The sequence below is a fragment of the Bos mutus genome, chromosome 10 (genome assembly GCF_027580195.1).
Source record: "Bos mutus isolate GX-2022 chromosome 10, NWIPB_WYAK_1.1, whole genome shotgun sequence".
Classification (NCBI taxonomy): Eukaryota; Metazoa; Chordata; class Mammalia; order Artiodactyla; family Bovidae; genus Bos; species Bos mutus.
In genome coordinates, this window is record NC_091626.1 from 64,212,426 (window position 1) to 64,225,402 (window position 12,977).

The window sequence follows — 12,977 nt, forward strand, 5'->3', positions numbered from 1 at the left end:
TTTTAATGACATTTCATTTTGCACCAAGATCTATGAAGTGGACTGATTTGTCAGCTTAGTCAGCCTACCTTAGCTGTGAGTGGACCATTGGGCTGATTGCTCCATTTAGTAGTAAATGAAGAATTATCATATGAAGACAAGACAAAAAAAAAAAAAAAAGTGGCAGCTGACTTCTTGGTTGCTGCAGAAGGTAAACAAAAGCAAATGGGTGGAAGTTACAGAAAGGCAGAGTGCAACAACATTTAGAGAGAGAAGTCCAGTTGTCAGATGTCTCCAAAGGAAGTAAAGACCACTGAACGTGTCCAAGCTGACTGGGGGACCACCTGACAAAGGTCGCATGTGACAGCATCTTCTTCTGGGCAAGACACCAGACTACAATGTCTCACCCTGTTTCTTGGCTTTTATGTGCAGCTCTATAGCTTTTATGTAGCTTACAGAGAACAGTTCTATTTATTTCCTGGGTAATCTCAGGACATCTCAACCTTGAAATTTATATGAATTATGCCTGATTGAGGACTGTTTTCTTCTTCAAAAGCCAGTTTTCCCATTTGTCTTTCCCTGCACCTTTTGAGGGAAGAACCATGTTGGGCATCTGTTCCCAGTTTTCTGTCCTGGCCTCCAGCTATGAAGAACACCCCCGTTCCCGTGGGGGCGGGAGGTTTGGCTCTCCTTTTAGAAATTCCCTTCTGTGCTGCGCTAATCACACCCTCGGTACATTTTACATCTTATTTTTAGGAGCAAAGTATAAAGAATCCTAGCACCAACAGCAGTTTCTGTGGCAACCTGCATCACGCCCCACCCCTTGCTTGTCCAGCTGTGCAAGAATTAAATCCTAAAAGAGGCCATTTTACATCATGTAAAGGAGATCCAAAGTGAAGGTGCTTTTTAAGTGCAGATTTTCTTCTAAGTTAAGTGGGAACCAGCCAGGAATTAGGTTGGGAGGTGGGTGGGTGAATAAAGAAACAGAACCTTTAGTTAGACCTAGAACGCTTATAAAGTCCCAGGTGTTCACAGGCATGCCCTAGTTGCCCTGATTTTTTTTCCCTCAGGGCATCATTTTAGATACAGAAATAACATTTAGACCAATGAAAACTAGGTTTGAATATTTATATCCAGGGTATTTGTTGATAAGTCCTCCTTTCCCCTCTTCTTACGGGGTCTAGCCTGCATAACCTTCCAGGCTAGACAAGATTATAAAATGACATACTTTTCATGTTTATCTTGAATAACTATCCAAGCTTCTAGGAGATTTTCACCAAACTCTGTCTTCCTAACACAGTCAAAACAGATAGAGACCCCTGGCCAGGCCAACGGGTAGGCCTGTAAAAGCTGTGCCCTGAGAATGATCTTCAGTGGACTCCGAAAGACCACCCAACCAAAATAATCTACTCCAAGGCTATTTCCTGTCCCAGAGTATCATAATAACCCCTGCTTTGTGTTGTCATTTGCTTCCATCTGATTCTAGGAAATTACTTATACTTCTGGGAGGAATAAGATGTTCTAATCAAAGTCGTATTTTATATTCTGTTTGCTTCTAGGAAAACATTATGTGGTCCATAATTTTAAAAAAGACATTTATCCTAAGACCATTAATATAGAGGCCACAGAAAAGAAAAAAATAAACATGCCCCAATCATAGACTATGCTTAAACATTGATTGAACTACAAGTTTCTCGAAGTCAAATGAGTTTTTAAATTATGATTCATTATATAGTTATCAGGGGCTTCCCTGGTGGCTCAGACAGTAAAAGCGTCTGCCCGCAATGCAGGAGACCCCTGTAAAAAGATACCAGTTTGTCAGAAGATATTTTTCTGATACTAAATTCTTAAAAGAGATACTTCTATGTAAGAAACAGAGGAATGAACTTTTTTCAACAGTAATTTATGAAAAGATACAAAATCATTCACCCCAGAACCATTTTATAATATTGACCTTTGATAAAATCTAAGGTTATAACCTCAAAGTAAGACTCAGTGAAGCTACCAAGGTAGTGCAATAAAACATATTACAGTCAAAATACATTTTACCCTTGAAGTTTTTTTTTTTCTCTCCGTTAGATGTAGATTCATCAAAGACAGGGGACACTTTTTATCCATGTTTCCATCCCCAGTACCAAACACAATAGCTTACATACAGGTGACACTTAGGACATATTGAATGAACTGATAATAAGACCATTTCCTCAAAGTATAACCTCTAACACCCCAGAAAAAATTTCACCCTGGCACTGGATTTGAAGAGTTTTGCTCTGTCTAACAGGGACATAAGAGAGGAGGTGAAGTCTCATCTCTGCATCCCCATCCCCCTCACTATGCCTTCCTCAGCAGCTGCTCAGCTCATGTCAGCATCCTCTTATTTAGTTCTGTGGATAATTGGGGAGTTTGTGTAATCTTTTCTGGTGGAAGTGGTTCAGGCCGGGGAGATGACATCATAACAGGTGCTGGCATTAGAAGGAAGTCCGGCCAAGCGGCCCCAGAAAGAAGGCATGGCAGACGGGAGTGAGTGACAAGAATGCTGGCATGTTCCTTCCGGCAGCACAAATGTGGAACAAGCTCAGAGAAGCTCAAAGACCGAGGGCTTCCTCACAGAACCAGAGAATGGACGTTTCTCCTTTACTCATCACTGGAATCATGGGTCCTTCTCTATAATTCTCTAGTATCCTTCTCAGTATCCATAAGATACTGAAGCATACAGTTTTGTATTAAATGTAAGGGAATGGTAGAGTCTACAGTATATACTAATCAGATGACTTACAAGCACTTGGACCCATTCAGTTGAATTTGGCATGTGTTCTTTGGTGGACTCTACTTTTAGGTCACCTGTGTTTGCTAAGTCGCTATAGTCATGTCCTACTCTTTGTGACCCCATGGACTTGTATAGCCTGCCACGGTCCTCTGTCCACTGGATTCCCAATGTCCAGGGGAGTGGTTTGCCATTCCTTTCTCCAGGGGATCTTCCGGACCCAGGGATCAAACCCAGGTCTCTTATGTCTCCTGCACTCCCAGGTTCTTTACCACCAGCGCCACCTGGGAAGCCTGTAGGTCACCCCTACCTCTCCTATAACCATGTGGCTCTGAGGATGTTTCATCATGTGCCCTTTGACCCAAGGCTGCTTTCTCTTGGTCTCTTCCTTCTTAGCTGAATTGATTTCTGATTCTCATAGTCAGATTCCTAACAGCTACCTGCAATTTTGTACAATTTCTTGAAAGTCAAGTCCTCCCTTTCCGGGGAAGATTTTACCCACACCAGATCTCTTCTGTTGTTGCTCTTTTGATATTCTCCCACTCTTTATTTAAATGCCCCAAATTCTGTAACAATTCTAGGCTTAACTCATTGTCTTACCTGACAAATGTTAACATATTTAGTGGAGGACTTTAGCCCACTCACATTTATTTTAACCACCAGTATATTTAGTCATATTTTTGACTTTATAAATTCTCTTTTTCACGTTTTTCTATTTGATTTGTTTGTCCCTCTTTCTTGACTTATTCTGAATGAAGTCTTCTTTTTCTTTCCCTCTACATCAAGGATAATTTTTCTGTTATGCACCAGATCATAGATACTTTAGTCCCTGTCGGCCATATGGTCTCTGTCACAGCTCCTCAATTCTGATGTTAGAGTGTGAAGCAGCCAGAGACAATACCCAAATGAATAAACCTGGCTGTGTTTCAATAAAACTTTGTTTACAAAACAAGCAGCAGGCCAGACTTGGCCTGTGCCTGAAATTTACTAACCCTGTTTGTAGAGGATTGGAAGTTCTACATTCTTCATTATTAACAAACATAGTTTGCGTTTATTAGAATATACATTTAACTTCTGTGAAAGATCATATAAATGTGTTGTGTTGTGTGTTAGTCACTCAGTCAGAGTTGTCTGACTCTTTGTGACCCCATGGATTGCAGCCCACCAGGCTCCTCTGTCCATGGGATTTTTCCAGGCAAGACTATTGAAATGAATACCATTCCCTTCTCCACGGGATCTTCCTGACCCAGGGATCGAACCCAGGTCTCCACACTGGAGGAAGATTCTTTACTGTCTGAGCCACCAGGAAAGCGCAAAACAAGATAGTTTTATTTCTCTAACTGTATGTGAGCAGTCAGGGGCTGCTTGGGCAACACCACAGTTTGAGGACCCAGGATTCTATCTTGTTAGTCCTGGTGACTAAGGTGTTGCCCTCACCTGAACCTACATGCTCATCCACACTTCAGCCAGTGGAGAGGGGGCACAGGAAGTGGAGAGCATACCCCTTTTCTTTAAGGGCACAGCTCTGAAGATGCACAAATCACTTCTCCCTGCTTTTTGATTAGAAATTTGCCATAGGTCACACCTGGCTTATAAGGGAGCCTGGGATATGTAGACAAACTGGGAGACCCTGTGAAAGTGAAAGTCACTCAGTTGTGTTTAACTCTGCGACCCCGAGGACTATACAGTCCATGGAATTCTCCAGGCCAGAATACTGGAGTGGATAGCCTTTCCCTTCTCCAGGGGATCTTCCCAACCCAGAGATGGAACCCCAGGTCTCCCGCACTGCAGGGGGATATTTATCACCTGAGCCACAAGGGGAAAACCATGTGCCCAGCTTCAAATTCTATGACTGTAGAAAATGGGGAGGGTGGACGATGGAAGGCATTTAGAAGTCTCTTCAGCAACTAAAATTTTATTTCCTGACTTGCTTCAAAAGTTAATTAGAATCTATAACCCCTCATCCAATGAAAACACAACCGTTAGCATATATTTATTTAGCACAAAATCTAGTTATGTTTTTACTGCTGTCATCTTGCTAGATTCCGGGTCGTCAAACTCCCGTGGGAGTTTTTGTTGCTCCATGTGAAATAGATGTGATTGGTTTATCAGTGATTACTTTCTAAGATCTGACCTCCAAACTTTCAGAACAATTATTCCACACATCTTTCTCTCTCTCTTTTTTTCTGTCATAGAGAAAGAAGAATCAGTACTTGGGAAAGTCTTTATATTTTTACTTAGACTTGAATTTTAGTAAGTGTAATTTACACATGAGTTTTGTGTTTAATGGTGGACAATGTGAAGTGAAATATCTGCTCATGAGATATGACACTAAGTGAAGGAACAGCCCCCCACAGACAACATGTCAGTGCGTTAGTTAGTTCCCTGTCGTATCTCATCTGAGAACTTCAGTCAACATCCCCTTTCATGAATAATTTTCCATTCATATGTATGGGTGTTTGGCAGTTTGTTTACATGAACATTGGGAAGAAAAGCCAAAATTATTTGGCTTGGCATCAAAAACTCCCTCTATTTTTGTTGTCTACAAAGCTCTGATTCAATGCATTTTAATAAGTTTTTAACAATGCATGAATTTGAGTCAGAGGAACTAGAGGAAAGGCTAGGATGACACACACTTATTACAGGATATAATGGGATGAGACGTCATCTATTGTTTGCCCTGCCAGCAACCCTTATATTAACGCCCTTTCTCCTTCAGAACCAAATTGGTCTCATTATGAGCAGGCGTGAGCAACTTGGCATGATCTGGCATGTTCCTTTCAGAGGTTTTAAATCTCAAATCACGCTTGAGTTAATCTCCAAGTTCTGTGTTGCCCAGATTTTATCCGCTTTCTTCAAGATCCAGGCTTTGGAAGATTTCTTCCACACATCACCACTAGACATTTGTAGTTAGCACATCCTGTGGGGATATTTCTTGATTGATGCAAAAGCAGGCAAGAAATGCAATATTGTTTTTTTTAGAGGCTGGAGTAGTCCCTTTTTCTGCATGCTTGTTCTCCTGTTCTTTGGCTTACAATGATGACCCAACAATGTAACAAAGTAAAATTTTAAAGCTTTGGGGTATTTTAGTTTTTTTAGTAGATGAAAAAGTAATTTGGACTCTCTCCTTTAGTCCTACTGAGTAGCCACAATTTCAGGGAAAAACCAGTATATTTAAGTTGCCTACAGTTTCTTCCTGTTGCTAGAGGTAAATTTTGAATTTTAGGTTGCCCAAACTGAAAACTATCTAGGGGTTCATAACTAATTTGTGCATATTAAAATGGAAACAGAAGGTATTCTGCAGGCAAGCATTTTGCATTGTGGATAGATGTAAAGCAAATAATCCCAGATTAATTTTGGAAAAGCAAGCCCTGAACCACTGAAATAATACAAATATAGATGCCTCAGACTGAAATATTTTCATTCTGTTTAGAAATAGGAATTGAATATGTCCTTAGCAAGTCTGTGTCCTTTCAGTAAAAAAATGTCTTTTTTCTAAATATATATTTGAACTGCACTGAATGTGTCCCCAAAGAATAGTTATTTAGGACTGAACAACCTACACTTTAGACTTCCCCAATGGCTTAGCTGGTAAAGAATCCACCTGCAATGCAGGAGATGCAGGCCAATGCAGTTTCGATCCCTGGGTTGGGAAGATCCCCTGAAAGAGGAAATAGCAACCCACTCCAGTATCCTTGCCTGAAAAATCCCATGGACAGAGGAGCCTGCGGGCTACAGTTCACAGGGTTGCAAGAGTTAGATACGACTAAGCACAGGTGCCACAATCTACACTTTGGTTAATATATTGACTATTATTGTGAGTGCCTTGCAGTGCAGGGAGTAGGGCATCAGTCCACACTGAGATTCCTTCCTGTCTGTCATACTGGGGTGGAAAAAAGAAAGTTGGGCTTTGAAGCAAGGGAAAGGGATCTCTCTCTCTCTCTCTCTCTCTGTGTGTGTGTGTGTGTGTGTGGCTAAGAGAGATGGGGAACTGGGCTCTTGGAGAAAGAACAAGGGATGCGCTATTTGTGGGGCATAAATAGGCACATGTACACAGAGGCAGGTCTGGAGGAGTGACCTGTAGGGGACTTCTGTGAGGGGGCACGGCCCATGGGCTCTACTTAACCTTTTTAGCCCCAGATTTCCCAACCTTATTCAAATAAGGAATCTTCTGTTGCATAACACTTGTTAATATGTCTTTGATACTTATCTGAATACTACACCATGGGAAATGGTGTTAGTCAGACATCCTCCAAGCATGCATTGTAATCACCCAGATGGCTTGTTGGAACACAAATTACTGGCCCCACTCTCAAAGTTTCAGATTCAGTAAGTCTGGGGTGGGCCTGAGGATTTGCATTTTGATGAGTTCCTGGGCACATGCTAATGCTGCTGGGTCCAGGAACCACACTTTGAAAGTGAATCACAGACAGAAATGGTCTGGTTCCTTCCTTCTTTTCATAGAGTTTTTGTTGTTCAGTTGCTTAGTCATGTCCGACTCTGCGACCCCATGAAATGCATGCCAGATTTCCCTATCCTTCACAAACTCCTGGAGCTTGCTCAAACTCTTGTTCATTGAGTCGGTGATGTCATCCAATCATCTCATCCTCTGTTATCCCCTTCTCCTCCTGCCTTCAATTGTTCCCAGCATCAGAGTCTTTTCCTATGTGTTGGCTCTTTGCATCAGGTGGCCAAAGTACTGGAGCTTGAGCTTCAGGATCAGTCCATCCAATGAATATTCAGGGTTGATTTCCTTTAGAATCCCAGAGTAACACAAATCAGATCAAGAAGTAGTCACTGAGATAAAGACCAAATATGAAAAGCCACATTTAAAAAGGATAGCTCAGTGAGGAAATTCAGTGGAGAAAAGAGGGTGAATAATTCAGCCAGAAGGTAAGAGAAAGAACGACATGGTGAGACCAAAGTGAACAAGGCCCGCACTTTATTTTCCAAAGTAGTTTTTATACCTTAAGTTATGCATAGAGGATAATGGGGAAGGGGTAGAGTCATGCAGCAAACCAGGCTTTCTTCCTGCAAACTTATCATATCAAAAGCTTAGGTGATTTGCATCATCTTCTGGCCCGGAGGCCTGTTAACATTTTAAGACCTTTTCTTCAGAAAACTTATTTTTCTATGTGGCCGGAAAAACCTATTCAGGCAGGCTAGAGGATTTCCAAAGGAGTTTGTAGGTTAAACACTGTCACACCCAGGAATTATTAACTGGAACTGTAAGCTAACTCTTTTTTCAGAGAGAGGTAGTGGGGGAGAGCCCCCCGGAAAGTCAGAGGTTTAGGTGAAAGCACAAGCAGAAAGTAGGCAGACTCTGGTTTTGGGGGTATATGCTCGAGAATTTCCAGGGGGACTCCTGAAGCTCCGATCCCGCTTTATGTGATGCCGAGCCTCCTTCCTCATGACCTTTGTCATGGGCGGAGTTCCTCACTGGCTCCCAGCAGTGATAGAATTCCAGTTGAGCTATTCCAGATCCTGAATAATTCCTCCTAATATACCAATTTTAAAAATAAGCTAAGGAGTTGAATAGACCTTTCTCATAGAGAAGACATGTAAATGGCCAACAGGAGTATGAAAAAATGCTCGATGACATTACACATCAGGGAAATGAAAATCAAAACCACAGGGAGATTTCACTTCATATATTTAGGATGGCTATTATGAAGACAACATGTTTTGACAAGGATGTAGACAAACTTTAACCCTTGCACACCGTTGGTAGGAATGTAAAATGGTGCAGCCCCCATTTCATGGAGATAACTCAAAAAATTAAAAATAGAGCTACTGTATAAACCAGAAGCCCCATTTCTGTGTGTTTATCCAAAAGAACTGAAATCAGAATCTCAAAGAGCTGTTAGAACTTATGGGTGAGCAGCACTATTCACAATAGCCAAGATATGGAAACAACCTAAATATCCATTGACAAATGAAAGGATAAAGAAAATATGGTATATACATGTAATTGAATTCAGCCTTAAAAAAGAAGGAAATTCTGCAATATGTGACAACATGGAGGACATTATGCTAAGTAAAATAAGCCAGTCATAGAAGATAAATATTGCATGAATCTGCTTGTATGAGGTATCAAAAGTAATCAAATTAATAGAATCCAAGAATAGAATGGTGGTTTCTAGGGAATGGGAAGAAGGAGAAATAGAGACTTACTAATCTATGGGCATAAAGTCGTAGTTAAACAAGATGAATAAGCTCTAGAGATCGACACTTTAACTATAGTCAATGAGAATGTTTTATTAAGAGGGTATATCTCATATGAAATATTCTTACCACGATAAAAGAAAACAAACAAAAAAGTAGTCATTGAACTTGTCATTGAACTCATAGCATGAGCAGGGCATATAGGAATTGTTCTGTCCCAGAAATGCAAAGGCACGCTGGTAAAGAAGATCCCAGAGACAAAGATTTAATATACAATTACCTATCAGTTATTATAGCAAGGGGATTTTTAAAATTAATAAACACTTATTACATCATTCACACTTCCTGGCTACTTTGACCATTTTACAATGCAATAGTGTTTTGTTTCAAGTGTAAAATAATTGGAAGGAGTTTTGCTCATTAATATCAGCTATAGTGCATTTTCTGCCATCTTGCCACCTTAAGACCATTTGGGCATGCTGATTTATGTTGTCACAGCAGTTCAACATCTAGTCAATTAAATCTGAAGAAACCCAGTTTGTCATTAGGTGATTTGGAATTCCAACAATAAACAACTGGTTTTGTTGATTGCTTTGGCTGAATTGATTAAATGCCTCTGAGATATAGTAGAAACACTTCAGTTTGTATGACAGCATTGCATTTCTGCTTTCCAGTAATTATAGTCTCCGTTGAGCCAATATTTCCAAAGGAAATGCTGTGAAATGTTCTGAATTGGTGTTTCATTTACAATGTATTATTATCTTTATTATATTTACCTGAAATAGGGAATTAGCAAAAACAAAGCCACAGGTAAAGCAGAATAGATGAGCTGCTTGTACCCAACCAAAGTTCATCTAGAGAAGTTGAATATAAACACAGTATTTCTATATCTGTGAGGCACTTAGAAAGTGATAGTCATTAAAAGCCCACAAATGCCTCTTGGCACATCTGTTTATAGTGATGAACTTAAAGAAAAATCAAGGTCACTCATTCTGTGTTTAAAGACTTAGGGAACTATTCCTTCTTAATGACTGTGCATCTTCTAAGTGCATCTTAATGACTGTGGTGGCCCCGAACTTGTGCTGCTCAGATATCTGCTGTGATGAGCATAGTTGACTATTGCCCTACTAGCTGCCCCTCTGAATGTACCACTGCATTTGTGCCAAGGTCACAATTCCCACTGGAGAAGGAAATGGCAACCTACTCCAGTATTCTTTGCCTGGGAAATCCCATGGACAGAGGAGCGTATTGGGCTACAGTCCATGGAGTTGCAAGAGTTGGACACGACTTAGTGGCTAAACCACCACCACCACAATTCCCACAGGCTGCTTCTAGTGACTGAATGAACACGATGAAGATCAAATGTGTTCTGTTCCTAAGAAACACGTTGTTGTTCAGTCGCTCAGTCATATCCAACTCTTTGTGACCCCACGGACTTCAGCACACCAGGCTTCTCTGTCCATCACCATCTCCCAAAGCTTGTCCAAATTCATGTCCATTGAGTAAGTAATGCCATTCAACCATCTTGTCCTCTGTTGCCCACTTCTTATTCTGCTTTCTATCTTTCCCAGCATCAGGGACTTTTCCAATGAGTCGGCTCTTTGCATCAGTTGGCCAAAGTATCGGAGCTTTAGCTTCAGCATCAGTCCTTCCAATGAATATTCAGGGTTGATTTCCTTTAGGATTGACTGGTTTGATCTCCTTGCAGTCCAAGGGACTGTCAAGAGTCTTCTTTAATGCCATAGTTCAAAAGCATCAATTATTCAACAGTCAGCCTTATTTTTGGTCCAACTCTCACATCCATACATGACTACTGGCAAAACCAAAGCTTTGACTTTATGGACCTTTGTCAGCAAAGTAATGTCTCTGCTTTTTAATATGCTGTCTATGTTTGTCATAGCTTTTCTTCCAAGGAGCAAGAATCTTTTAATTTTATGGCTGTAATCACTGTCCACAGTGATTTTGGAGCCCAAGAAAATAATGTCTTTCACTGTTTCCATTTTTTCCTCATCTATTTGCCATGAAGTAATGGGACCAGATGCCATGATCTTAGTTTTTTGAATGTTGAGTTTTAAACCAGTTTTTTCACTCTCTTCTTTCACCTTCATCAAGAGGCTCTTTGGTTCCTTTTCACTTTCTGCCATAAGGGTGGTGTCTTTGGCATATCTGAGTTTATTAATATTTCTTCCGGCAATCTTGAGTCCAGCTTGTGCTTCATCCAAAGACAACTTCAATGGCTAACTTAGTTTGAGAACTTCCCATTGGCTTGGCTGAACCTCTTTGGGAGCCACACCCAGTCTGAGACTTTTACCACCCAACCTTCCTACCCATTCTCCTTCCACGAGAGTCAGACTTTGCTTCCATCTGAAAGCTCTCTCTGCCTTCTCCTGCTCTCTCTCCATTTGTGCTTACAGCTGTTACCCTCTCTTGCACCTCTCTTGCACCTCATCTTACCCCATCTTGACATCTACTTCTTGGAGGACTTGAACTCACAATGACCTTGATTTTACACTATCACCCAAAACAAAATCAAGAAAACCTGAAGCTGTGCCTAGAGTAACAAAACAAAACACCCAAATCTAGAACTTTAATAGTTTTCTTATCGGAGTCACAAATTCACTGTAAAATTTTGTGATGTTACTTCTCTTTGTATTTTGCATGTCAGAACTACCCACAGCAGCATGATACTATGAGAAAAAGTCTTGCTTCTCCCTACATGTACCCTCTCTTATTCGAAGATTGATACAGAATATATAACTAATGAAGACCTACTGTATAGCACAGGGAATTCTACTCAGTGCTCTGTGGTGACCTAAATGGGAAGGAAATCTAAAAAAGAGGGGTTATGTATATACATACAGCTGATCCACTTTGCTACAGCAGAAACTACCACAATATTGTAAAGCAACTATACTCCAATAAGAAATTTTTTAAAAGATTGATGCAGAGATATTGAAAGCTATCTTTCATGTAAAAATTTATAGTTTATATTAACTAATATATTTTAAATAATTTTACGTGTTCCTGCTTAAAAAATTTTCCCGTTAGAAAATCATTATGAAAAGTACAGAACATTATTTTAAAAAATTAAAATCACCAGCATCCCAGCATCCAAAGATACACGCTATCCAGAGTTACCATTTTGGATGCTTTTGTCTGTATTTTTTTCTATCCAGGCATTGATATCTACACAGGTGAGATAATACTCTCTATATAAATTTAGTATCCTGCTCTTTCCCATGGTATTAATTTTTTTATGAAACACTTTTAATATCTACACAATATTCCATTGTACATTATCTTATGATTTACTTCACTCTTACCTTACTATTCGAATTCAGGTAATTTCTAATTTCCCAGCTATTTTAAACAGCCTATGATGAATGTATGTGTTCATAAAGCTTTAGTTTACAGTTTGGTGTTTTTTTTTTTTTTCCTTTCTATATAGATCCCTAAAAGCCTTTCCTGGCTTCCTGATAAACCTGCAGATGAGGAGAATCAACAAGCTTTCTTCCCGCATTCATGTTAGAAGGATACCAAAGGCTCATTGCTGGGCCTGTATCCTTCTGACAATACCAACGTATAAAATCAGGGAGTTGAATGAGATAATCCCATCTTTCCATCCATACTTAATATTTCTTAAATATTCGATTAGTGGACTTAGCTCCTCTCTGGTTCTGTAATTTTCCTTATACCCTTTAGGGCTGTAAGACACAAACGTACACAATGATAATGATGCATCCAGGCTGTTACTATATTGTCTTTATACCATAGAGAACACTCAGAATTATATAGGAATGTGTTGGCTCTGTGACGCCGTTCTCTCCAGCACATACAACTTATTTCTGTCTGTTTTTAAATTACTTTAGGCTTCTAAGTATTAAGAACTATATTATAGCTCTGTGAACCAACTCACTGAGCCTTCTAATATTAACCCGATCAAAATGTTGTTCACTTGCTAGATATTAATTTTTTCTTTTGTGTTCCCTGAATTTACCCTTGACTCTACCTTCATTAAAAAAAGACTGTATTGTGTTTCACGGTGCATGAACTTGTACTAGGAACTGAG

The 12,977-nt window shown here is 40.0% G+C and overlaps 1 long non-coding RNA gene across 2 annotated transcripts in view; it reads left to right on the forward strand.

Moving 5' to 3' along the window:
* LOC138989405 (uncharacterized) overlaps positions 1-12,977 on the forward strand; it is a 79,352-nt gene that overhangs the window by 43,628 nt on the left and 22,747 nt on the right. Inside the window, exon 3 of one of the 2 annotated variants that reach the window (XR_011465676.1) lies at positions 12,357-12,793. The exons of the other annotated variant lie outside the window; for it this stretch is intronic. This is a non-coding gene — a long non-coding RNA (uncharacterized lncRNA). Of the gene's footprint in view, positions 1-12,356; positions 12,794-12,977 lie in introns of those variants that run through there. 2 annotated transcript variants of the gene reach the window in all.